General features: G+C 43.6%; 1 protein-coding gene across 1 annotated transcript in view; it reads left to right on the top strand.

Annotated features, from left to right (window-relative positions):
• Nucleotides 1-884: 884 nt before the first annotated feature.
• Nucleotides 885-25,363, top strand: part of RNF24 (ring finger protein 24) — a 79,057-nt gene continuing 54,578 nt past the window's right edge. Inside the window, exon 1 of the mRNA XM_058193518.1 lies at nt 885-1,024. The gene's annotated coding sequence lies outside the window, so the exon portion shown is untranslated. The remainder of the gene's footprint in view (nt 1,025-25,363) is intronic.

Raw genomic sequence — 25,363 nt, 5'->3', positions numbered from 1 at the left:
AACTAGAACTCACTGCCTCCTGGTCATTGGCCCAAAATAAAATCACCCAGCTGGCTTTCATGCCTAAAGGAGAACTAGAATTCACCACCTTCTGGTGATTGGCCCAAAGTCACCCAGCTGGCTTCCCTGCCTAAGGCAGAACTAGAACTCGCTGCCTCCTGGTTCCTAAGCCAGCATGATGATGATGATGATGATGACGACGATAGGGTTGCTTTATAGAGGCAAGTTTTAAAATCTGGGTTCAGTGAGTTTTATGGAACTAATATGGTTTTCCTTTCCTGATTTCTAAACTTCCTAGAGCAGGGGTCTCCAACCTGGGCCACTTTCAGCCTGGCGGACTTCAACTCCCAGAATCCCCCAGCCAGCAAAGCTGGCTGGGGGATTCTGGGAGTTGAAGTCCGCCAGGCTGAAAGTGGCCCAGGTTGGAGACCCCTGTCCTAGAGCACAGGCGCCGTACACATTTCTGCACAGAGAAATACGTGCATTTAAAAAAAAAAAAAAGATTTATTCGTTGCCTTTCTGACAGAAGCCCAGGCAAGCTTCCCCAACCTGGCGCCCTCCTGATCTTGTTGGAGGGCACCCAGGTCAGGGAAAGCTTTACTCCCTCAAATAAAGTCATTTGACCGAAAAATGCATGAAAAATCCAGCTTGGGGATGAATTTGGATGAATTTTTATTATTATTATTATTATTATTATTTTTAAAAAGGAACCTAATTTTTATTCCCTCAACAAAGTCGCTCTGGCGCCTGCGCAGTGGGCGAGGACGAAGCCGTCCGACTTGCCCGTTTCCTGCGAGAGAGTCCAGGGCGGGTCAGAGCAAGGCACGACTGAGAGGGAGGGGCGGGGGGAGGAGGAGGAGGAGGAGGGCGGAGCGATCTACATCCGGGAACCTCCCTCCTCCGTTTGCGGTCTGTCGGTCTGAGTCGGCGGCGTCCTCGCGCCGAGCGCTGTAAAGCGGCATTGGAACGTTCGCGGCGCCTCAGTGCTCTTCCGCCGGCGCAGGAGCTGGAGCATCTTCTGCAGGTAAGGAGTCCCTCCGGCGCCCCGCTTTTCCTTTGAGAGGTTGCGGGGGGGGGGGGAGAAAGGACACGCTTCGCGCCCAGCCCCGCTTGCTTCATTGCCGGGTGGGGGGGCCCTCCCTTCGGTGCACGCTTGCAAAACTGCAAAGGGAGCTTCGATTCATTGCACCCCGGACCTTCGAGCTGCGAGAAAAAGGGGGTGAGTTTGGCCAATTGGGGCAGTGTGTGTGGGGGGGTGGGAATGTTTGAGAATCGGAATTGCGCTGGCTGATCGGCCTCTCTTGTCTTCCAGCGATGGACTGCAATGCCCATCATCCGCGGCTGGTGGTTTGTTTTTTTTCTTCTTCTCCTCCTCCTTCTCCCCTCTTTTTCTTCCTTTGGATTGCAAGAGGGTCAAATTAGCAGGGGGGGGGGGTGGAGGGGGGGGGTCTTCTTCTTGCAGGGGGAGATGGGAGTTGTAGTCCCATCTGGTGCTCTGGGAGAGGGTGGTCCAAGATAGTTTTTTTTTGGGGGGGGGGAGGAGATGGGAAGAAGCTGAAAAGAATCTACTGCTTCTCCCTCCCTTCCTTCCTCTCCCCCTCTCAAATCTACCCCAAAAGGGAGCTTCTGCCTTTGGGGGTAAGGGAATTGGGGAGAGGGGAGGGAGAGCTGGTGTGTGTGGGGGTGTCTGCTAGCAATTTGGGGCTGGCCTTGGCAACTCTATAGGGCAATTGCAAGAAAGTGGGGGGGGATCCGTCCCTGGCTTCCCTTCCAGCCTGGCATGCGGGGGTGGGGGGGCAGATCTATGAGAAGATGCTCCCCCACATCATAGACAGACCCCTTGAGCTGTCAAGATGGGGCTGTGGGGGGTGTGTGGATTTAGCTCCAGGACTTCATAAACTGGATTCTTCCCCTTGGCCCTATCAAGGGAAGCCCCCCCCTTTTTTTTTTCTCTCTTAGGAGAGCAAGAAATGGGGGAGAAGAAGCTCCCAGATTTCTCTTCTCCTCTAATCTTTGCTTTCTTGGGGGACATCTTTCCGAGTACACCTCATTTAGGGGGAGGGGGGGTCGCTGGAGTTGGGGGCACCTGATGGATCCCCTTGATTGTGTGTGTGTGTGTGTGGTGGGGGGGAGCAACCTTCCTTCTCTTTAATTGCATGATTTTCTTAAGGGGGGTGGGTGGCCGTAGGATCACCGCATTGGCATTGGCACCTGCTCGGACTTGCCTCTGGGATCTGGCTAGGAAAAGCATTGTGTGTGTGTGTTTGTGTGTGTGTGTTTGTGCGTGTGTGTGTCCTTCATTCCAGAGCAGTGGGGTGCATCGCTCCGATCAGGTCTGTTGGGTGGGGTGGGGGGATTAAAGCTGGAAAGGTGTAGATAGAAGGTATCTCTGCCTTATATTTATTTATTATTATTATTATTTTGCAATGCACTGTTTTGTCAGCTGGGACATTTTGTAGGGCTGGGCTCTCTTCCCTCTTCCTTGCCTGGGGGGAGGGAGGGAAGGGAGGGAGGGAGGGCAGCTCCCCACGGTACTGTCCTAATTTCTAATTCAGTCCTTGCTATTTGATTTGGCCGGTGTCCGAGCGTGTGCTGTCCGTTCAGCTCCGGGTTTATATTGATTTGGCTTCTAGAGCGAGAAAGCTACTCGAAAGACAATTTATTCCTTTCCCCCCCCCCTCCCACTTGAATTCCAAGAGATCCCTGCTCGCTTCCTCTCCATCTGGGCTTCGAAAGCCACGAAGCAGACAGACCACCCAGCTTCGCCTCTTTCAAAACCTGCAGGAGGAAAAAAGCTTCACCCCACCCAACCCCGGGCAATTTTCCTGGCTTTGGGCAAAGGGAGGCAGACACGAAAGATCCCTTGTGTGTCTGGACAGAGAGGAGGCCAGGCGTTGGCGTGGCAGGAAAGCATCTGCTTTTCTTGCAGGAAGGGGAGGGGAAGGAAGGAAAGAGAGAGAGAAAGAGAAAGAAAGGGAAACGGAAGGAAGGAAGGAAGGAAGGAGAAAGAGAAAGAAAGAAGGATAAAGAAAGAGAAAAAGGGAAATGGAAGGAAGGAAGGAAGGAAGGAGAAAGGAAAGAAAGAAGGAAGGAAGGTTAAAGAAAGAGAAAGAAAGAAGGAAGGAGAAAGAAAGAAAAAGAAGGAAGGAAGGAAAAGAAAGAAAGAATAAAAAAGGAAAAAGAAGGAAGGAAAAAGAAAGAGCAGAAAGAGAAAGGGAAGAAAGGAAAAAGAAAGAGGAAAGAAAAGGAAAGTTAAAGAAAGGGAAAGAAAAAAGAAAGGAAGGGAGGAAAAAGGGGATAGAGAAAGAGAAGGAAGGAAGGAAAAAGAAAAGGAAGAGAGGAATGAGAAAAGAAACAAGGTAGGAAGGAAAAAGAAAGAAAAGAGAAAGAGAAGGAAAGATAGAAAGAGAAAGAAAGAAAAGAAGGAAGGAAGGAAAAATCCATAGGCTGAGCTGAGAGAGGGAATTTTAAAATTGCAGCTGGAGAAAAGCTTAGCAGAACAGCTGGTTTTTGTTCATGGGTGTTCGTGGCTGGTGTGATTCCCATCCTTGAGTTGACTCCCTGATTCTTCCTTGTGCAAATAGCCAGAGTCCTGTCGCACTCAAGGTGTGTGTGTGTGTGTTGTGATGTACGGAGGGGTTAAAAGAACCCTTGGCAAGATTTGGCGATGGCTTAATGCCCTTCCTGCCTTTCCTCTCTTTTCGTCTCCGAAATCGTGCACAAACTGTGCTTAGCAACCCGGGCAAGAACATCGCGCAGGATCATCGTCCCTGCTAAATGCAGAAGAGAACTTTAGGATCTGATTTAAAAATAAAAAATTAAAAATTTGGGGACTTCTGTAGCTGCATTGCCAGACAGCTCTTCTCCTCCTTTAATGTCCGGGGGTCTTCTGTTTGTTTTTCTGTTGCTTTCTCATTTGTAACAAAACAAACAAAAAGGCTTTGAACAGCTCTGTCCGGGTAAATTTGTTTTATTTTTTTCTTAAGATTTTGCATGTCATGATTTACTTACGTGTTTGTTTATATGGCTGAGCCAGTTTGTTTATCTTTTCCAAGATGATCCCTTGGTGCATGTCACTTATTTGGCATAATTATGCCAGAATATTACATTTCAGAAAGTATTTTCTTTCCCTTTCCCCCTTCCTCTTCCTCTGTCTCTTTTCTCTTCCCTTCCCTTCCCCTTTTTTTCCTTTCTTTTCCCTCCTCTTCTCTTCTCTCCTTTCCTCTTCCCTTCCTTTCTTTTTCCTTCTTTTCCCTTCCCTTTTCTTCCTTTCTTTTCCCTTCCCTTCCCTTCTTTTCCCTTCCCTTCCCTTTCTTTCTTTCTTTTCCCTTCCCTTCCCTTTTCTTCCTTTCTTTTCCCTTCTTTTCCCTTCCCTTTTCTTCCTTTCTTTTCCTTCCTTCCTTTTCTTCCTTCCCTTCCTTCTTTTCTCTTCTTTTCCTTCCCTTTTCTTCCTTTCTTTCCCTTCCTTCCTTTCTTTTCCCTTCCCTTCCCTTTTCTTCCTTTCTTTTCCCTTCCCTTCCCTTCCCTTCCCTTTTTTTCTTTCCCCTTCCCTTCTTTTCTTTTCCCTTCCCTTCCCTTCCCTTCTTTTCTTTTCCCTTCCCTTCCCTTCCCTTCCTTTCTTTTCCCTTCTCCTCTCCTCTCCTCTTCCAGTTGTCATCCCTGTAGGGAGTTTACCTCACACCCCTTTTTCCTGCCTCATTTATAGGATGTTTTTTCTGCACACATTGAGAACTCGATGTTTTGTTGAAATTAAACATTAATAAGCGGTATATGGAGTAGATGTGTAGCTCTTTTAACCGGGCCTGGCGAGTTAATTTTCAAACTTCTTCCCCACCTCTGAACTGCTCCGTAAATTTATTTTTCTTCAGAAGAAACGCTTATTTGAAGGGAGTATTGATAAAGTAAACTTCCGAGGAACTAGCGGTCCGGAGTAGTGGTGTTGTATCCCAGTGATAGGAAATCCTTGATATATAGCCACGATAGGTAGTCCTCGACATACAATGGTTCATTTAGTGACCATTCGAAGTGACAACGGCAGCGAAATGCGTGACTTATGACCGTTTTTTCAAAGCTACGCTCTGTGCGGCATCCCCCATGATCATGTGATCAAAATTGAGGCGCTTGGCACCGGGTTCATACTTACGACCGTTGCTGTGTCCCCCCCCCCATGGGTCACGTGATCCCCCTTTTGAGACCTTCTGGCGAGCAAAGTCAACGTGGAAGCCGGATTCACTTAACAACCCGGTTACTAACTTACCAACTGCAGTAATTCACTTAACAACGGTGGCCAAAAAAAGGTTATAAAACGGGGAGTAGGGGGGAGAAATCCCCTTATCCGCTTTCTCGCTTAGCAACAAACTTTGGCCTCGCTTGTGGTCGTAAGTCGAGGACTCTCTGTCGAATTCTCTAAGCCCGTAATGGCGAACAGGTGGCACGCAGAGCCATATCAGTGGGCACATGAGCTCAGCTCCAGCATGCATGCGCTCACTGGCCAGCTGATTTTCGGGCCTTCTGGGCCCATCGGAAGTAAAAAAAAAAAAAGGCTGTTTCCAGCCTCTGAAGGAGAGGCTGATTTCACCCTCCCTAGGCTCCCAGAAAGGCTCTGGAGCCTGGAGAGAGCGAAACATGGGCCTATCGAGCCCACCATGCCAAAAGCAGGGAGGGGGGAGTGCAGAGGGAAGGTCTCGCGTGCATGCGGGGGCGTTGGGGCGCATAGAATTATAGGTGTGGGCACGCATGCACACGACCCCCTCAGCACTCCCCCGCCCCCGCTTATGGCACCCGATGTCAAAGAGGTTAGCTGTCACTGCTCTAAGCTAAAGATAAAAGATCTTGCCTCTGCCCCAAACTCATTACAACGCTTCAGACAAGCGGCTTTAGGTGTAACCAGAGATTCCTCGGAGCTCGATTGTAGGGATGGGCGATATTTTTATGACTGGACAAATGCTTCGTTTCGCGGCGGGGAAGAATTGTATCGATGGCATGACACGATGCTGCCAGAATATTCTGCCTCAGCAGGGATCAATTCGAGGGGATGTTTTTTTTTTGTGTTTGTGGGTTTTTTTTTAAAAAAAAGAAAGAATTCAGCTTATCGTTGTGCTTACACCACAGTTTTTATTATATTCTCCTCTTTTAAAACGGGGGAAACTTTCCTGCTGAATTTTGTCGGCAAAAGTGTAATGCCAGAGCCTCGCTGTGATTCGTCCCGGCCTTCTCGAGGTGGTTGCGAAGCGTCGGAATTGTAGTGCAGGGAGTCCTCGGCTTACGACCCACAACTGAGGCAAAAGTTCCTCCGCTGGGGTGAGCGAGACATTTCTTCCGTGAGCTTGACCTCCCGTTTACGACTTTCCTTGCCACGGTTGTTAAGTGAATCACGGAAGATGTTCAGTTAGTGACACGGTTGTTAAAGCCAACCTGGCTTCCCACGTTGGTTTCGCCTGTCAGAAGGGTCGCAAAAAGGGGATCGTACGACACTCCGACCGTCGTAAATGTGAGCCGGTTGCCAAGCGTCTGACTTTTCGGTCACGTGACCCTGGGGATGCTGCGACGGCCATAAGTGTGAAGATTTGTCATACGTCGCTTTCTTCAGTGACGGTTGTAACTTCGAATGGTCACTGAGGGAATCTTTATAAGTCGAGGACTACCTCTACCGCAGCTCCAAAGGGCCCAGATTTGCAGTGGTGAACTGAAGTTTCGGAGAAGGAAAAAGCTGGAACAAAATAATTTTAATTATCTTCCTAGAAAGAATGGCAAGAGAAGACAGTCTCTGTTGGACGAGCAAATTTTACTCGGAGGAGTGATTTTGAAGGGAGCTGCTTGCCAAATTTCATATCTTAATTCTGGCAGGATTTTAATATTTTGCCATCTTCTTCCCAGCTCGTGCAGTTCAGAAAACAAGATATGGCTATCGCATAACTTTTTTTAGAGTGTGGGTCATGTGCCCACTTCTGTCGTCTGGCAGCAGAAAGGCGAGCTAAAGAATAATAGAATAGAATAATAACTTCGAACGTACACGAATCGGCATATATTAAAATGAAATTTCGTGGCATACAGCTCTCAAAGGGTCACCACCTCCAATATACACTATTGCGTGAACATGACAAAATAAATAAATAAATACACCATTATGTATATACCCGCATATGTTATAGGGCACAGAGAAACAACACAGTCTAGTTCAGATGTATACATGCACGTGGCGAGAAAAATGAGTCTTGCGAATTTACTACACGGATGGCCTAGGGGAGAAAGCTGTTCCAAAATCTGGAAGTCCTGCTAGAAATCCTTTGAAACCCCCTCTGTCAAGTGGGTGTATGGGGGTCTCTAATGATGCTGTCAGCTCTAAGCACATAGCGCTGATGAGCAGTATCCTGAATGACGGGGAGCGAGCTTCCTATAATCTTTCTCCACTGTCCTCACTACTCTCTGTAGGGACTTTCTATCTGAGGCACTTGCTGCCACCATACCAAAAGGGATGCAGTTTGTTAAGGTGCTCTCAATTGCGCCTCTGTAAAAAGTGGCCAGGACAGAAGGCGAAAGATGTATTCTCCTCATCCGACGCAGGAAGTGCAGTTGACGGTTTGCATGCTTCATTAAAGATGACGTGTGGAGAGACCGGTTCAGATTGTTAGTTAAACTGGGGAAATGCATAGGCAGCTTTCAGACAATACAGCTAGTCCTCAATTTACGATCCCAATGGAGCCCAAAATTTGTGTTGCTAAGTGAGAAATTTGTTAAGTGAGTTTTAACTGTTGTAAATTGAGGATTACCTGTACCCTCAATCCAGGTATTAAAGGAACCCCAGGCCTGGCATTACACAATGGGTAATTATACAGTGGGTGTATAAATCTATAAATATGACCTCTGGGCTTCAACTCCCAGAATTCCCCAGCCAGCCTGGGGAACTGTGGCCCAGGAATTCTGGGAGTTGAAGTCTAGAGGTCATAAAGGGGCCATAGTTTCCCATCCCTGTCTCAGATAATCAGTGTATTTATTTTGAATCGGGAGAGGAGCTTGACTGAAGTGGTTAAAGGATGTGGGGGTGGGGACTCGTCTCCCCTCAACTTGGGGCCAGTTACTTTCAGTCCAATCTTTTTGATAAGATTTTTGTGTGCAGGAAGAAAATGAATGTGGGTGGAGGTTGGATGGATGATAAAAAGATACATGAATTGATGGTTGGATAGATGAATGAATGGACACATAGATAATAGATGGATGAATAGCTAGCTAGATGATAAATAATTGATAGATGGTACATAAATGATAGAGGATGGATGATACATTCAGTAGATGATGGAGGATGGATGGATGATAGTAGATAATAGATATAGACATATGAGATGGATGGACAGACAATGGATAAATGATAGATGGATGGGTATAGAGATGGATGGCTACATAGATTATGGATGGATAGCTAGCTAGATAATACATGAAACATAGATATTAACAGAGATGGAAGGGACCTTGTAGGTCATCTAGCCCAACCCCACACCCAAGCAGGAGACTCTACTCCATTTCTGATAGATGGCAGCCCCATCTCTTCTTGAAAGCCACCAGTGATAAAGCTCCCACAACTTCCGAAGGCAACTTCTGTTCCATTGGTTGATTGCGCTCACTGTCAGGAAATTTCTCCTTATTTCCACGATAGATGATAAATAGATGACGGATGGAGGGATGGATTGATAGATAGATGAGTAATAGATAATAGACATATTGGATGCATGGACGGACAGTAGCTGAGCTTCCGGATTCAGTAGAATCTTTCTCCAGGCCTGCTTATATAACTTAGTCCTCCTACACAGCTGCAACTCTCGGTCTTATTCTAATGATTGCATTTCATCTTCTGCCAGCTTGGCTGATGTTGGTCTCATCCCATTCTTTGTTTCTGGCATCTTGAGTCTTTGATGTTGGAGTCTAATCTTTTAGGAATGCTGAGTTGCTGGGAAAATGTGCCTCTGTCTCTAAAATGATCTCTGTTGGCTTCTCCAATGTCTCGGTCTCTTAGATTGTGTTCTCCAGTTTTTGTTCCCATTGTGGAACTCTTTCTGGATGGTACAATTCTGAGTGCATCCTGAGGTATCTCTACCATTGAATTATATTCCATTTTTATTTTTTTTCAAAAATGGCCACTTTCCACACAGGAGGAACTAGATCAGAAAGTTTGCAAATAATACTAGATGAATATAATAGAATAGATTTTTTTATTGGCCAAGTGTGATTGGACACACAAGGAATTTGTCTTGGTGCATATGCTCTCAGTGTACATAAAAGAAAAGATACGTTCATCAAGGTACAACATTTACAACACAATTGATGGTCAGTATATCAATATAAATCATAAGGATTGCCAGCAACAAGTTACAGTCATACAGTCATAAGTGGAAAGAGATTGGTGATGGGAACTATGAGAAAATTAATAGTAGTGCAGATTCAGTAAATAGTTTGACAGTGTTGAGGGAATTATTTGTTTAGCAGAGTGATGGCCTTCGGGGGAAAACTGTTCTTGTGTCTAGTTGTTCTGATGTGCAGTGCTCTATAGCGTCGTTTTGAGGGTAGGAGTTGAAACAGTTTATGTCCAGGATGCGAGGGGTCTGTAAATATTTTCACGGCCCTCTTTTTGACTCGTGCAGAATACAGGTCCTCCATGGAAGGCAGGTTGGTAGTTATTATTTTTTTCTGCAGTTCTAATTATCCTCTGAAGTCTGTGTTTTTCTTGTTGGGTTGCAGAACCGAACCAGACAGTTATAGAGGTGCAGATGACAGACTCAATAATTCCTCTGTAGAACTGAATCAGCAGCTCCTTGGGCAGTTTGAGCTTACTGGCAACGAAAAATTCTAGAAATTTCACATATTTTAGAGATGATCTGGATCAGTGGCTATCATGCTATTCAGGCTATGGAACTTTTTGATTTAAAATAATTCTGGAATTGGGATCAAAGACCTAATGATGGAAAACGGGCTGCATTTTGCCTTTTTGTGGACTTCTGTAGAAAACAGTTTAAAAAAAAAACTGATCTATATATCTGAGCTCAGATATGGTAGCCCTAAAACTCTTGGAAAAGTTCCCAGGTTGGCTGAAGTCCAGATCTCATTCAAAGCAGATCTTAAATAGGATCCAGGAGTCTACTAGAGAACTTAGACAAGGTGAGACTGCATTATTGCTTTATGTCCTACTTATCCATCTCTCTGTGCTTCTATAACTTTATTTATCTAGAACCGATGTGTTAACATCAGGGAGGGGTTATTGGCGCTCTCTGAGCTTGGTTGTTTCCTTGCAGACGTTTAGTTACCCAACTAGGTAACATCATCAGTGTTAGAAGGAGTGGGGTTTGCTCTCAATTAATATTCTAGCGGCTTGCCCTGTCAATACGGATTGGAATGGTCTGGTGTTTTTTGGGCTGGGCTGTTTACTGTTAGCTTGATTGTTGGTCTAGTGTAGCAATGGCTAATCTTTTTGCTGTGGCATGCCAAAAGTAGGGGGAGTATGGAGGGTCACGCGTGTGCGTACCCACATCCATAATTCAATTCCCCTGCGCCCCCCCCGCATGCGCGTGTGGACCCTCCCCCTTCCCACTTTTGGCACACGATGGCAAAATGGTTACCACTAAATGAACTATTGTAAAGAGAGGGATACCAGTAAAATGTCACAGTACCGCTTCTTCTCTTCCTTTTTTAAAAAAAAATATATTTATTAAATTTTTCCAACCTTTAAAACACAAAACACAAATTTACGCTCATTACAGCATATCTATATCACTATCCATATAACATTCGTATTTACATAAATTCTATTTCTGTAATTCGCTATCCTATATTATACCATCGTTTAAATTATAATATCTCCAATCAATGTTATATAGTTCTTATATATTATACATTAGAAGTTGTGAATGCTGAATCCTGCAGAAGCTGTGAATGCTCCAACACTGGAAATTTTTAAGAAAATGTTGGATAGCCATTTGTCTGAAGTGGTGTAGGGTTTCCTGCCTGGGCAGGGGGTTGGACTAGAAGACCTCCAAGGTCCCTTCCAACTCTGTTGTTGCTACCAACCTGACTTCCATTGAGGACCTGTATACTGCACGAATCAAGAAGAGGGCCGTGAAAATATTTACAGACCCCTCGCATCCTGGACATAAACCGTTTCAACTCCTACCCTCAAAACGAGGCTACAGAGCACTGCACACCAGAACAACTAGACACAAGGACAGTTTTTTCCCGAAGGCCATCACTCTGCTAAACAAATAATTCCATCAACACTGTCAAACTATTTACTGAATCTGCACTACTATTAATCTTCTCATAGTTCCCATCACCAATCTCTTTCCATTTATGACTGTATGACTATAACTTGTTGCTGGCAACCCTTATGATTTATAGTGATATATTGACCATCAATTGTGTTGTAAATGTTGTACCTTGATGAACGTATCTTTTCTTTTATGTACACTGAGAGCATATGCACCAAGACAAATTCCTTGTGTGTCCAATCACACTTGGCCAATAAAAATTCTATTCTATTCTATTCTATTGTTATCATTGGTTCTGAAGGAATATCTGCCAATTTCCAATTCTGCGGGAAAACGATTCTGCTTGCCGATAATATGTCTAATATTATGTATTGAAATGTTTTTATCTGTTTTTCAATCTAAAATGCCCAAAAGGAATAGTTCCTGCTTTCATTCAATATTTTTGTTTAGTTATGTCTTCTAACCATTTTCTAATCTTAATGCCAATATTTCTTGGCCTTCTCTTCCAAATAGTTTTTGACACCTTCCTTTTTCAAACAAAGTTTCGCAGTTGGCTTAATTTATTACCTGTCAGGTGAGAAAACTCCCATTGCCGGTTTGCTGTCCCATTAAAGATTAACCCTGACCTCTTGACTTCTTGACAGAATTGGAAAGATTAGTTACAAAGCACATTCTGGGATTTCAAGTGCAAGCGTTGTTGCCCAATGGTGTTTTTATTTGCAAAGAGAATAGGAATGGCAGAGTCGCCTTTGAACCATGAGATAACAAATTTGACAACAATAAGCCGGGTAGTCCTCAACTTAAAGGCCACAATTGAGCCCCAGATTTCTGCTGCTAAGCGAGACATTTGTTAAGTGAGCTTGGCCCCGTTTTACGACCCTTCTTGTCACAGTTGTTACGTGAATCATTGCATTATTATTTGTTTGACACCGCAACCGTCATAAATACAAGTCAGTTTCCAAGCCTCTGAATTTTGATCATGTGATCATGAAGATGCTGCAGTGGCCGTAAGTGTGAAAAACGGCCACAAGCCCCTTTTTCAGTATCGTCGTAACTTTGAATGGTTCCTAAAAACCATCGTAAATCGAGGACTGCCTATAATTGCTCTGTGGATAGACACAAAGTGAACTGATTTCTTATTTTCTGAATGGAGCATAAACGTTAATGTCCTAATATTATAGCATACTTATATCCTTTCCAACTTTCCCAGTGGCATTCTGGCTTTGAGTAACAAGAATGTAGTGTATCCCTTTTATGTGTTTGTAGTGTTAGGTGTCGGTTTATTTATTGCTTTTGTTTTTATTATTATTGTAGTCCGCCAGCCATAGTTGTGTGCTGTAAGGTGGGCAGCTATATAAATCTCTTTTATAAATCAATAATATCTGAAGATCACCAGCCTGGGGAGAGCCGAGGTTTGCATACACAACCGTAGTTAAAATATACAGGTAGTCTTTGTTGTACATTGAAACACAAAATTTCCCCTGCTAAGCAAGGCATTTGTTTGGTGAGGTTTGCTTCATTTTATGACCTTTTTCTGCTACAGTTGTTAAACGAATCAGTACAATTCTTAAAAGAATCACATGATTGTTCCACATGCTGGCTGGGGAATTCTGGAGGTAGAAGTCCACCAGTTTTAAAGTTGCCAAGTTTGGAGACCTTTGCTTTCTGTTAACAGTGATCTGTTTGGTCTAAGGCAGAGGTGGGGAACGATGACCCTTTAATGACATGTGGACTTCAGTACCCAGAATTCCTGAGCCAGCATGGGGAAATATGGCCCCTTTATGATTTGTGGACTTCAATACCCAGAATTCCTGAGCCAGCATAGGGAACAATGGCCCTTTAATGACTTGTGGACTTCAATACCCAGAATTGCTGAACCAGCATGGGGAAATATGGCCCCTTTAATGACTTGTGGACTTCAACTCCCAGAATTCCTGAGCCAGCATGGGGAAATATGGCCCCTTTAAGGACTTGTGGACTTCAACTCCCAGAATTCCTGAGCCAACATGGGGAAATATGGCCCCTTTATGATTTGTGTACTTCAATACCCAGAATTCCTGAGCCAGCATGTGGAAAAATGGCCCCTTTATGTGGACTTAAACTCCCAGAATTCCTGAGCTTCAAAGATTGATTCATCCTCTCCCAGGTTAAATTTTTCTCAACTTGGGAAGAAGGGAAAACTCCGGCCGCATAAGTCACGTATTTCTATCAACCTTGATCTTAAGGAAGCAATTAAATCCATACAATTCCTGGGGTTTGTGCCAGGAAGAAGGTGATGGAGAAGATTCCTGATTTGGCTTTGAGAAACCCACTCAAACAGATGGAGCTCTTCCAATCTTTTCCAGATGTTAGTCCTGGACCACCATCACTTCTCCAGCTGTTTAGTGTTCCAGCCAGACATGTGGAATACTTGAAACTGGCCCAGTTGCCTCAACATTTATTTTGCTTGTATCCATATCTCGTACAATGACATGTAATCCTCAGCTTATGACCATTCATTTAGTGAGCGTTCAAAGTTACAACGCCACTGTAAAAAGTGACTTAAGGACCAGTTTGTCACACTTAACGACCGTTGCAGCCTTCCAAAGCTGACAGTCCCCATGGTCACGTCATCCAAATTTGGACACTTGGCAACTAGCTCACCCAGCTAGCTGAACTAGCTAAACAGCTAGTTTAGCTAGCTCACTTAACAACTGTGGCAAGAAGGGTCGTAAAATGGGGCCACGCTCACTTAAAGTCAATGGGAAAGCCAGATTCACTTAACAACGGTGTTACTAACTCAACAGCTGCAGCGATTGCCAAGGTTTAACAGCCCCAAGTCAATGGGGAAGGCGAATTCACTTAGCTGCAGTGATTCACTTAATAATAATAATAATAATAATAATAATAATAATAATATTTTAATTTGTATACCGCCCTTCTCCCGAAGGACTCAGGGCGGTGAACAGGCAGATAAAATACAGGCATACACAATAATTAAAACAACCCTTAAAAAACTGATTTAAATTTGCCCAAAAATTAAAATAATATACACCCCCATAAAATTACAAAAATTTAAGAATCCATCACATTCAATTAAAATTAAAGGTAAAAATCAAGCTAGTCCAGCCATCCGAAATAAATAGGTTTTAAGTTCGCGGCGAAAGGTCCTAAGGTCAGGTAATTGTCGAAGCCCGAGGGGAAGTTCGTTCCACAGGGTCGGAGCCCCCACAGAGAAGGCCCTCCCCCTGGGGGCCGCCAGTCGACACTGTTTGGCTGACGGCACCCTGAGGAGTCCCTCTCTGTGGGAACGCACCGGACGATGGGAGATAGAGGCCGGCAGTAGACGGTCCCGTAGATAGCCCGGGCCTAAGCCTTAGCAACTGTGGCCATCGTAAAATGGGGCCAAACTCACGTAGCAAATGTCTCGCCTAGTTAGCAACAGGAAATTTTGGGCTCAGTTGTGGTTGTACGTCGAGGACTACCTGGATAAGACTTAAAAAGAGGGTGTAAAGTTGACCTCTTGGTACTGTGTTTCACCGAAAATAAGACCCTGTCTTATTTTTTTTTTGAACCCTGAAATAAGCACTTGGCTTTATTTTTGGGGAGGTCTTATTATTTTGGGGTGCATGGAGCCAGATGGGGGCTCCTCTTGCCATCTTAACCTGATTTCCAGCTCTGTCTCCATAACCCTATCCAGTGGAAATGACAGGGACTGGCTGTGCGTGTGTTTAAATATTTTCGGGGAGGGCTTATTTTCAGAGGAAGGCTTATTCTGGAAGGGAGGGCTTATTATCAGGGGATGTCTTATTTTCGGAGAAACATGGTATATATCCCTGGGGATTTGTGAACGGGACGTTTGCCTTGTGACTCATGTCCACTTTTGATTATGCCTTCGTAGACATTTCTCCCATGTTTAGTCATAACCTTCTTTGGGCAGATCCATGGGTCATTGGGTTGCATTGAAAGTTCAAACCGGCCATATGACCTCCTCCTCCTCCTCCTCTCAAGCGCTGAGGTCAGTTGTGTGTGTCAACAAACCATGGACTAGGAACTGTTTTCCAGGGTGTCGACATTCTGGTCACCGTTTGGGACCTTGAACTTCACACACACCCAGTTGTTTAGTTTCAATGTCCCCTTCAGAAGTTAACGAATTATGGCTTGGTCCTGTCCGAGAACCCAAGTAATGATAGGAAGGAAAAGACCAGAGTGCTCTGAATATTTAACTCCGCTGTTGTATAGCCCAGGGGTCTGCAAACGTGGCTCTTTTAAGACTTGTGGACTTCAACTCTGGGAGTTGAAGTCCACAAGTCTTGAAGGGACCAAGGTTGGAGACCCCTGCAATGGATAGTTTTGCTGTCTGAGGGACTCTGGGAGTTGAAGTCCACAAGTCTTAAAAGAGCCAAGTTTGCAGACCCCTGGTTATAGCCCGTTGACTATTTTTTCCTTTCAGATATGTAATGATGACACGTCAGTTGGATTGCAAATATTTATTTATTTATTTTATTTTATTTTATTCGATTTTTATACCGCCCTTCTCCCGAAGGACTCAGGGCGGTGTACAGCCAAATAAAAATCACAATGTACACTTTAAAACAAGACTAAAACAAAACATATTACAAGATGGCCAAAATTTAAAACAGTTTAAAATCCTAAAATATAAATAGCCCCGTTAAAATTTAGTAAAACTTCTAAGCCAGTCCCGCTTGAATAAATAGGTGCGTTTTCAGCTCACGGCGAAAAGTCTGAAGATCAGGCACTTGACGTAAACCAGGGGGAAGTTCATTCCAAAGCGTAGGTGCTCCAACAGAGAAGGCCCTACCCCTGGGGGCCACCAGCCGACATTGTCTGGCGGACGGCACCCTGAGAAGGCCCTCTCTGTGTGAGCGTATGGGTCGGTGGGAGGCATAGGGTAACAGCAGGCGGTCTCGTAAGTACCGGGCCTAAGCCTTAGCAACTGTGGCCATCGTAAATGGGGCCAAACTCACGTAGCAAATGTCTCGCCTAGTTAGCAACAGGAAATTTTGGGCTCAGTTGTGGTTGTCGTCGAGGACTACCTGGATAAGACTTAAAAAGAGGGTGTAAAGTTGACCTCTTGGTACTGTGTTTCACCGAAAATAAGACCCTGTCTTATTTTTTTTTTGAACCCTGAAATAAGCACTTGGCTTTATTTTTGGGGAGGTCTTATTATTTTGGGGTGCATGGAGCCAGATGGGGGCTCCTCTTGCCATCTTAACCTGATTTCCAGCTCTGTCTCCATAACCCTATCCAGTGGAAATGACAGGGACTGGCTGTGCGTGTGTTTAAATATTTTCGGGGAGGGCTTATTTTCAGAGGAAGGCTTATTCTGGAAGGGAGGGCTTATTATCAGGGGATGTCTTATTTTCGGAGAAACATGGTATATATCCCTGGGGATTTGTGAACGGGACGTTTGCCTTGTGACTCATGTCCACTTTTGATTATGCCTTCGTAGACATTTCTCCATGTTTAGTCATAACCTTCTTTGGGCAGATCCATGGGTCATTGGGTTGCATTGAAAGTTCAAACCGGCCATATGACCTCCTCCTCCTCCTCCTCTCAAGCGCTGAGGTCAGTTGTGTGTGTCAACAAACCATGGACTAGGAACTGTTTTCCAGGGTGTCGACATTCTGGTCACCGTTTGGGACCTTGAACTTCACACACACCCAGTTGTTTAGTTTCAATGTCCCCTTCAGAAGTTAACGAATTATGGCTTGGTCCTGTCCGAGAACCCAAGTAATGATAGGAAGGAAAAGACCAGAGTGCTCTGAATATTTAACTCCGCTGTTGTATAGCCCAGGGGTTTGGCAACGCGGCTCTTTTATGACTTGTGGACTTCAACTCTGGGAGTTGAAGTCCACAAGTCTTGAAGGGACCAAGGTTGGAGACCCCTGCAATGGATAGTTTTGCTGTCTGAGGGACTCTGGGAGTTGAAGTCCACAAGTCTTAAAAGAGCCAAGTTTGCAGACCCCTGGTTATAGCCCGTTGACTATTTTTTCCTTTCAGATATGTAATGATGACACGTCAGTTGGATTGCAAATATTTATTTATTTATTTTATTTTATTTTATTCGATTTTTATACCGCCCTTCTCCCGAAGGACTCAGGGCGGTGTACAGCCAAATAAAAATCACAATGTACACTTTAAAACAAGACTAAAACAAAACATATTACAAGATGGCCAAAATTTAAAACAGTTTAAAATCCTAAAATATAAATAGCCCCGTTAAAATTTAGTAAAACTTCTAAGCCAGTCCCGCTTGAATAAATAGGTGCGTTTTCAGCTCACGGCGAAAAGTCTGAAGATCAGGCACTTGACGTAAACCAGGGGGAAGTTCATTCCAAAGCGTAGGTGCTCCAACAGAGAAGGCCCTACCCCTGGGGGCCACCAGCCGACATTGTCTGGCGGACGGCACCCTGAGAAGGCCCTCTCTGTGTGAGCGTATGGGTCGGTGGGAGGCATAGGGTAACAGCAGGCGGTCTCGTAAGTACCCGGGCCCTAAGCCATGGAGCGCTTTAAAGGTGGTAACCAGAATCTTAAAGCGCACCCGAAAGACCACAGGAAGCCAGTGCAAACTGCGCAGGATTGGTGTTACCTGGGAGCAACAAGTTGCTCCCACTATTACCCGCGCAGCTGCATTCTGGACTAGCTGCAGCCTCCGGGTGCACTTCAAGGGCAGCCCCATGTAGAGAGCATTGCAATAATCCAAACGGGAAGTGACAAGAGCATGAGTGACCGTGCATAAGGCCGGTCACTCATGCTCTTGTTTGATTTATCAGCTTGTACAAATAGATGTACAAGCTGATAAATCAAACCAATGCTGCCCTGGGGAATTCTGGGAGTGGAAGTCCACACATCTTTACATCGCCAAACATTAGAAATTCTAATCTAGGTCTTCGATCTACCAACCTTCTTGTGTGTGTGTATACATATTAGAGAGTGGGGAGGGATGGATGGATGGAGGTAGGAAGGTAGAGATAGATAGATGGAGGGAGGGAGGTACATAGGTACATAGGCCGATACTGGTAGATAGATAGATAGATAGATAGATAGATAGATAGATAGATAGATAGATAGATAGATAGATAGATAGATAGATAGATAGATATAGAGATAGATATATATATATAGAAAGAGATGGAGGGAGGGAGGTAGCTAGCTCTAGATAGAGATGTAGGTAGGTAGGTAGATAGAGATAGATGGAGGGAGATAGGTACATAAATACAGAGGCAGATAATAGTAGGTAGGTAGGTAGATAGGCAGGCAGGCACAATCACACACACACACACACACACATACATACATACATACATACTTATACAAACATATACAGTGTATACACACACAAACATACGCATACATATAGATATTCCCCGACTTACGACCGCAATTGAGCCCAAAATTTCCTGTTGTTAAGTGAGACATTTCAGTGAGTTTTGCCGCGTTGCAAGACTTTTCTTGCCTCGGTTGTTAAGTGAATCACCGCAGTTGCTAAGTTAGAAACACGGTGGTTAAGTGAATCTGATTTCCCCATTGACTTTGCTTATCCGAAGGTCGCAAAAGGGAATCACGTGATCCTAGGGACAAAGCAACGGTCATAAATATGAACCCGTTGCCAAGCATTTCAATTTTGATTACAATGGTGCAGCTTTGCTGGCTGAGGAACTCTGGAAGTTGAAGTCCACAAGTCTTAGAGTTGCCAAGGTTGGAGACCCCTGATTTAGAGGTAGTCCTCAACTTATGACCCTGAGCCCGAAATCTTTGTTGCTAAATGAAACAGATGTCAAGTGATGACATGACAAGCTGTCTTCCAGGACTTGAGGGGCTGTCACAGAGAAGAGGCTGTCACACACAGCAGCAGAAGGCAGGACAATAAATAACGGTTGAAAAATCACTAAAGGAAGATCCAACCTAGAATTAAGAAGAAATTTTCAGTCGGGGAGAACAATCAATCAGTGGAACGGCTTGCCACCGGAAATTGTGGGTGCTCTTATCACTGGAGGTTTTTTAAGAAGAGACTGGACAGCCATTTGTCTGGAATGGTAGAGGATTTCCTGCTTGAGTAGAGGGTTGGACTAGAAGACCTCCAAGGTCCCTTCCAACTCTGTTATTCTGTAAATCTGTTTTCACTGCCCCTGGAGAATTTATTTTATAGGCGTTTTTTAACAAAAACTGTGATCTTGCAAGCCTTGGATTCTTGTTTACCAGTCCTCTTCTTCCCTGGAGCTATTGAAAATAGAGAGTTAATTTCTATGGGATGCATATCCTATGCACTGTTACTCCTCCAGCGACTCAAGACAAGGAACCTTTGATAAGTAAATAAAGACAAAGCAAGCAGTTCGTTTCTGGAATTTTACGATCTGCTTGCTTTAATGTGCCCATCTCCACACAGGATATGAGCTGTATCAATACAGTAATAGGTTTACACGGCTCATTTTCTTTGCTGGAATTAATAAAGAGAAGGTTGTTCTATTTAATACCTCATGCAACAGCTTGTTCCGTCTGTCTGTCTGTCTGTCTATCTATCTACCTACCTACCTACCTACCTATCTATCTATCCGTATCTATATCTCTCTATCCGTATCTATATCTATCTATCTATCTATCTATCTATCTATCTATCTATCTATCTATCTATCTATCTATCTATCTATCCCTATCTATCCCTATCTATCCCTCTATCTATCTATCTATCTATCTATCTATCTATCTATCTATCTATCTATCTATCTATCTATCTACCTATCTATATCTTGTCTGTCTGTCTGTCTATCTATCTATCTATCTATCTATCTATCTATCTATCTATCTATCTATCTCTATACCTATCTATATCTTGTCTGTCTGTCTGTCTGTCTATCTATCTATCTATCTATCTATCTATCTATCTATCTATCTATCTCTATACCTATCTATATCTTGTCTGTCTGTCTGTCTATCTATCTATCTATCTATCTATCTATCTATCTATCTATCTATCTATCTATCTATCCACCGACAATCCAAACTGCCAGCTTTTCAACAATAAAGTCGAAACTGTTTCACATTTAATACGTGAATGCAGCAAAATTGCACAAACTGATTACAAAGCTAGAAACGACCGACTTGCTAAATTAATCCACTGGTCATTATGTAAAAAATACGACTTGCCTGTATCCAAAAAGTCACGGGAACATAAAAGTGGAAAAAGTTATAGAAAATGAAAAGGTGAAGATCTTGTGGGACTTTCGAATACAAACGGATCGTCACTTGAAACACGACACACCAGATATCACAGTTGTCGAAAACCGAAACGTACAATTTATTGACATCGCGGTACCAGGAGATGCCAGAGTCGAAGAAAAAGTGGAGAAAATCGTAAAATATCGCAACCTGGCCATCGAAACTACACGGCTATGGATGAAACGTGTAACAGTGATACCCATCGTCATCGGGGCACTTGGTACCATGTCCAAGAATTTTATAAGATGCATCAACGAATTGCAGCTTCCTGCAATAACACCAGCGGAACTGCAAAAAACTGGGCTACTTGGAACATCCTACATTTTAAGAGGATACTTGGTTGATACCTAGGATGCTGGCAGCAACCTGTACCAACCATCAGCACCAGTCAATGATATTTATTTATTTATTTATTCACATTTTTATACCGCCCTTCTCCGGAGACTCAGGGCGGTGTACAGCAAATAAAACAACAATAATCCAAAAATATTAAAATACAATAACAAGCTTAATATTTGTGATACATTTTAAATGTTCAGTTGACTGAGTTTCATGTTTAATGAATAAAAGTTAATAATAGTAATGAATTCCCAGTGAAACAGAAAGAGGTTAATCTCTGAACCTGAAGTAGCTCATCTTTTAACCAAAAAAAAATCAACCACAGTTGAGAAAGTCTGTTGTAGAATATTTTTCAACATGGAGACCTTCTTGGTAAGAGGACTTCAACTCCCAGAATTCCACACCAGGATTTGGGCTGTTGCTAAGAATTCTGGGAGTTGAAGTCCTCACATCTCTGGATGATACTCGGAGGCTGTTCTAAAGAGATAAATCAGAGTTTGAACCGGGCAGGAACGGTGTAGCTGGCAAAAGGAGGGTGGAGAAGCAGAGGATGTCGGGAACTGAGTACTCAACCCTCCATATTATTTTAAACAATAATAGCTCAAAACTGGGTGGAAGTGCTCCAAAATATTTACACTAGCCTCGAAGTCATTCCAGGACAAGAAACATGGAAATCGGAACTTTGCTCTTAGCCAAAGAGCAGCAGGGAAGCTGGAAAGTAAACAGATTTTTCTAAAAGGGTCTTCAAAAGCAGAAAGGTTGTGTCAGCGTCGCAGGAGTTGTGGGTTACCTTAAAGGAAGTGTTATACAGGTGGTCACAACGTTTGCATGGTCCCTCCCCATCTACAGGGTAGTCCTCGACTTACAACAGTTCATTCAGTGACCGAAGTTAGAACGGCACTGAGAAAAAGTGACTCGTGGCCGTTTTTCACACTTAACGACCGTTGTAGCCTCACATAATCAAAATTCAGAGCCTTGGCAAGTGACACATTTACGACGCTGCAGTGGTGACATGATCAAAATTCAGATGCTTGGAAACTGACGCATATTTAGGATGTTCGTAGTGTCCTGGGGGGGGGTCACGCAATCCGCAAACTCAAATGTCTCACTTAACAACAGAAATTTTGGGCTCAATTATGGTTGTGAGTCGAGGACTACGTATGTATCTTAAGATCTAGATTAGAATGTCTACGGTTTGGTGATTTAAAGATGTGTGGACTCCCAGGATTAGCAACACTTAACATGTGCCCCGCTTAGCAACAGGAAATTTGGTCTCAGTTGGCGTCGTAAGTCAAGGACCATCTGTGCAGGACAGAGAACTGTGAGTCATATCTTCCAAGTTTGGCTTTCAGAAAACAGGAGCAAATTGAAAGGGAGGTTTTATAGGCAGTCCTCGACTTACGAGCACTATTGGAACTGCAACTGACATCACTAAGTAAGATGGTTAGTTTTGAAGAGAATGTGATTTTAAATTTTTTTAAGGGTCACATATCGGTTATTAGTATAAAAAATGGTCCTCAGTCACTTTTTTTTCAGTACCGTTGTAGGTCGCTAAACGAATGGTTTTAAGTCCTGGTGCAAGCACAGGTAGTCCTCGACTTGTGACCCCCAATTGAGCCCAAAATTCCTGTTGTTAAGGGAGACATCTGTTAAATGAACCCATTTATGACCTTCCTTGCCATAATTAAGTGAATCACTGCGGTGGATAAGATAATAACCCGGTTGTTAAGTGAATCCGGCTTCCCCATTGATTTTGCTTGTCAAGAGGTCCGCGAAAGGGGATCACATGACCCCGGGGACAACGCAACCGTCATAATTACGAGTCAGTTGCCAATTTTGTTCATGTGACTACGCAGCTGCTACAACGGTCGCGCCTTTGAAAAACGGTCCTCCGTCACATTTTTCAGTGCCGCCGTGACCCCGAACGGTCACTGAGCGAACTGTCGTAAGTCAAGGACTGCCCGTACATAACTCACAACGCTTGCGTGCTTCCGTCCCTTGTATTCCATCACTCGCCTCCCTCTCAGACGCCATGGGGTTCGTAGTACTAAATGGCGGGCCGCCTTTTTCCTACTTCCTGTGCAAACTCAGGAAATTTATTTATTTATTAATTTATTTATTATTTAGATTTTTATACCGCCCTTCTCCCGAAGGACTCAGGGCGGTGTACAGCCAGATTAAAAAACAGTACAATATACAAATTAAAACAAAAATTAAAATAACATATTCTATAAATGGCCGAAAATTTAAAACCATCAAATTTGACCCATAAAATTCATAAAATACCCCAATTAAAATTATTAAAATTCAAAAGTTTAAAAAATTAAGCCAGTCCCGCTTGGATAAACAAGTGCGTTTTCAATTCACGGCGAAAGGTCCGAAGGTCAGGTAATTGACGCAAACCAGGGGGTAGTTCGTTCCAGAGGGTAGGTGCTCCAACAGGGTAGGTATTGGCTTGAATAAACCACGATTCAGTGAATCGTAGTTTAAAAGAAAGGGGTTGGGAAGCGGGAGCTCGTGTCACTAGCAGGAAACTGTTAGTAATTTAGATGTTGCCACGAGGGCTGGGGATTATGGAAGCATCTGGCAAGTACCAGCTTAGAGAAAGCTGCATGAGGAACGATAGTGTGATTGTGAACATATATACCAGATGTCAAGATTTTATATCTCGGCTAATCTTGAAAAGAGCTAAGCAGAACCAGATTTCCTGGATGCTTGGGTGGGAGACCACCAAGAAGGTACATTAAAGTAGAAATGAAGAAATTTAAGTTGTGCCAAATCTCTTCTGCATGGCTGCCAAAAAAATACATTCCCTTCCAGGAAGAGGTCCCATGATATCCCAGGAAGCAAGCTGGCGTAATTTTTTTTTTCCCTTTCGAACCAAGTTCACATTGATTTAGTCATCTTGATAACTTAGCTTTAAAAGTTGCAAAATTCTCGCGAAAAACCGCGTTTCCCCCTTTTCTTGGTTCTTCGTGCTGGAGGGAGAAAGAACCTTTACAGCTGCATCAGCTGTAAAGCACAAATTCATTTTGAGTGGATATTTATTTATTTAAATCTTGTCTGGATGGATGGAGAGAGAGAGGGAGAGAGAGAGAGAGAGTGGGAGGGATGGATAGGTAGGTAAGTAGGTAGGTACTGTAGGTAGGTAGGTAGGTATGGGTGATTAGACAGACAGATAGATAGATAGATAGGTATGGATGATTAGACAGACAGACAGACAGACAGATAGATAGATAGATAGATAACCGGTAGATGATTGATTGATTGATTGATAGAAGATAGATAGATAGATATAGATAGATAGATAACCAATAGATGATTGATTGATTGATTGATAGATAGATAGATAGATAGATAGATAGATAGATACATAGATGAACCCATTTATGACCTTCCTTGCCATAATTAAGTGAATCACTGCGGTGGATAAGATAATAACCCGGTTGTTAAGTGAATCCGGCTTCCCCATTGATTTTGCTTGTCAAGAGGTCCGCGAAAGGGGATCACATGACCCCGGGGACAACGCAACCGTCATAATTACGAGTCAGTTGCCAATTTTGTTCATGTGACTACGCAGCTGCTACAACGGTCGCGCCTTTGAAAAACGGTCCTCCGTCACATTTTTCAGTGCCGCCGTGACCCCGAACGGTCACTGAGCGAACTGTCGTAAGTCAAGGACTGCCCGTACATAACTCACAACGCTTGCGTGCTTCCGTCCCTTGTATTCCATCACTCGCCTCCCTCTCAGACGCCATGGGGTTCGTAGTACTAAATGGCGGGCCGCCTTTTTCCTACTTCCTGTGCAAACTCAGGAAATTTATTTATTTATTAATTTATTTATTATTTAGATTTTTATACCGCCCTTCTCCCGAAGGACTCAGGGCGGTGTACAGCCAGATTAAAAAACAGTACAATATACAAATTAAAACAAAAATTAAAATAACATATTCTATAAATGGCCGAAAATTTAAAACCATCAAATTTGACCCATAAAATTCATAAAATACCCCAATTAAAATTATTAAAATTCAAAAGTTTAAAAAATTAAGCCAGTCCCGCTTGGATAAACAAGTGCGTTTTCAATTCACGGCGAAAGGTCCGAAGGTCAGGTAATTGACGCAAACCAGGGGGTAGTTCGTTCCAGAGGGTAGGTGCTCCAACAGGGTAGGTATTGGCTTGAATAAACCACGATTCAGTGAATCGTAGTTTAAAAGAAAGGGGTTGGGAAGCGGGAGCTCGTGTCACTAGCAGGAAACTGTTAGTAATTTAGATGTTGCCACGAGGGCTGGGGATTATGGAAGCATCTGGCAAGTACCAGCTTAGAGAAAGCTGCATGAGGAACGATAGTGTGATTGTGAACATATATACCAGATGTCAAGATTTTATATCTCGGCTAATCTTGAAAAGAGCTAAGCAGAACCAGATTTCCTGGATGCTTGGGTGGGAGACCACCAAGAAGGTACATTAAAGTAGAAATAAAGAAATTTAAGTTGTGCCAAATCTCTTCTGCATGGCTGCCAAAAAAATACATTCCCTTCCAGGAAGAAGTCCCA

The sequence above is a fragment of the Ahaetulla prasina genome, chromosome 8 (assembly GCF_028640845.1).
Source record: "Ahaetulla prasina isolate Xishuangbanna chromosome 8, ASM2864084v1, whole genome shotgun sequence".
Classification (NCBI taxonomy): Eukaryota; Metazoa; Chordata; class Lepidosauria; order Squamata; family Colubridae; genus Ahaetulla; species Ahaetulla prasina.
Note: the sequence above shows the minus strand (reverse complement) of the source record. Positions and strands in the feature narration are given on the sequence as shown.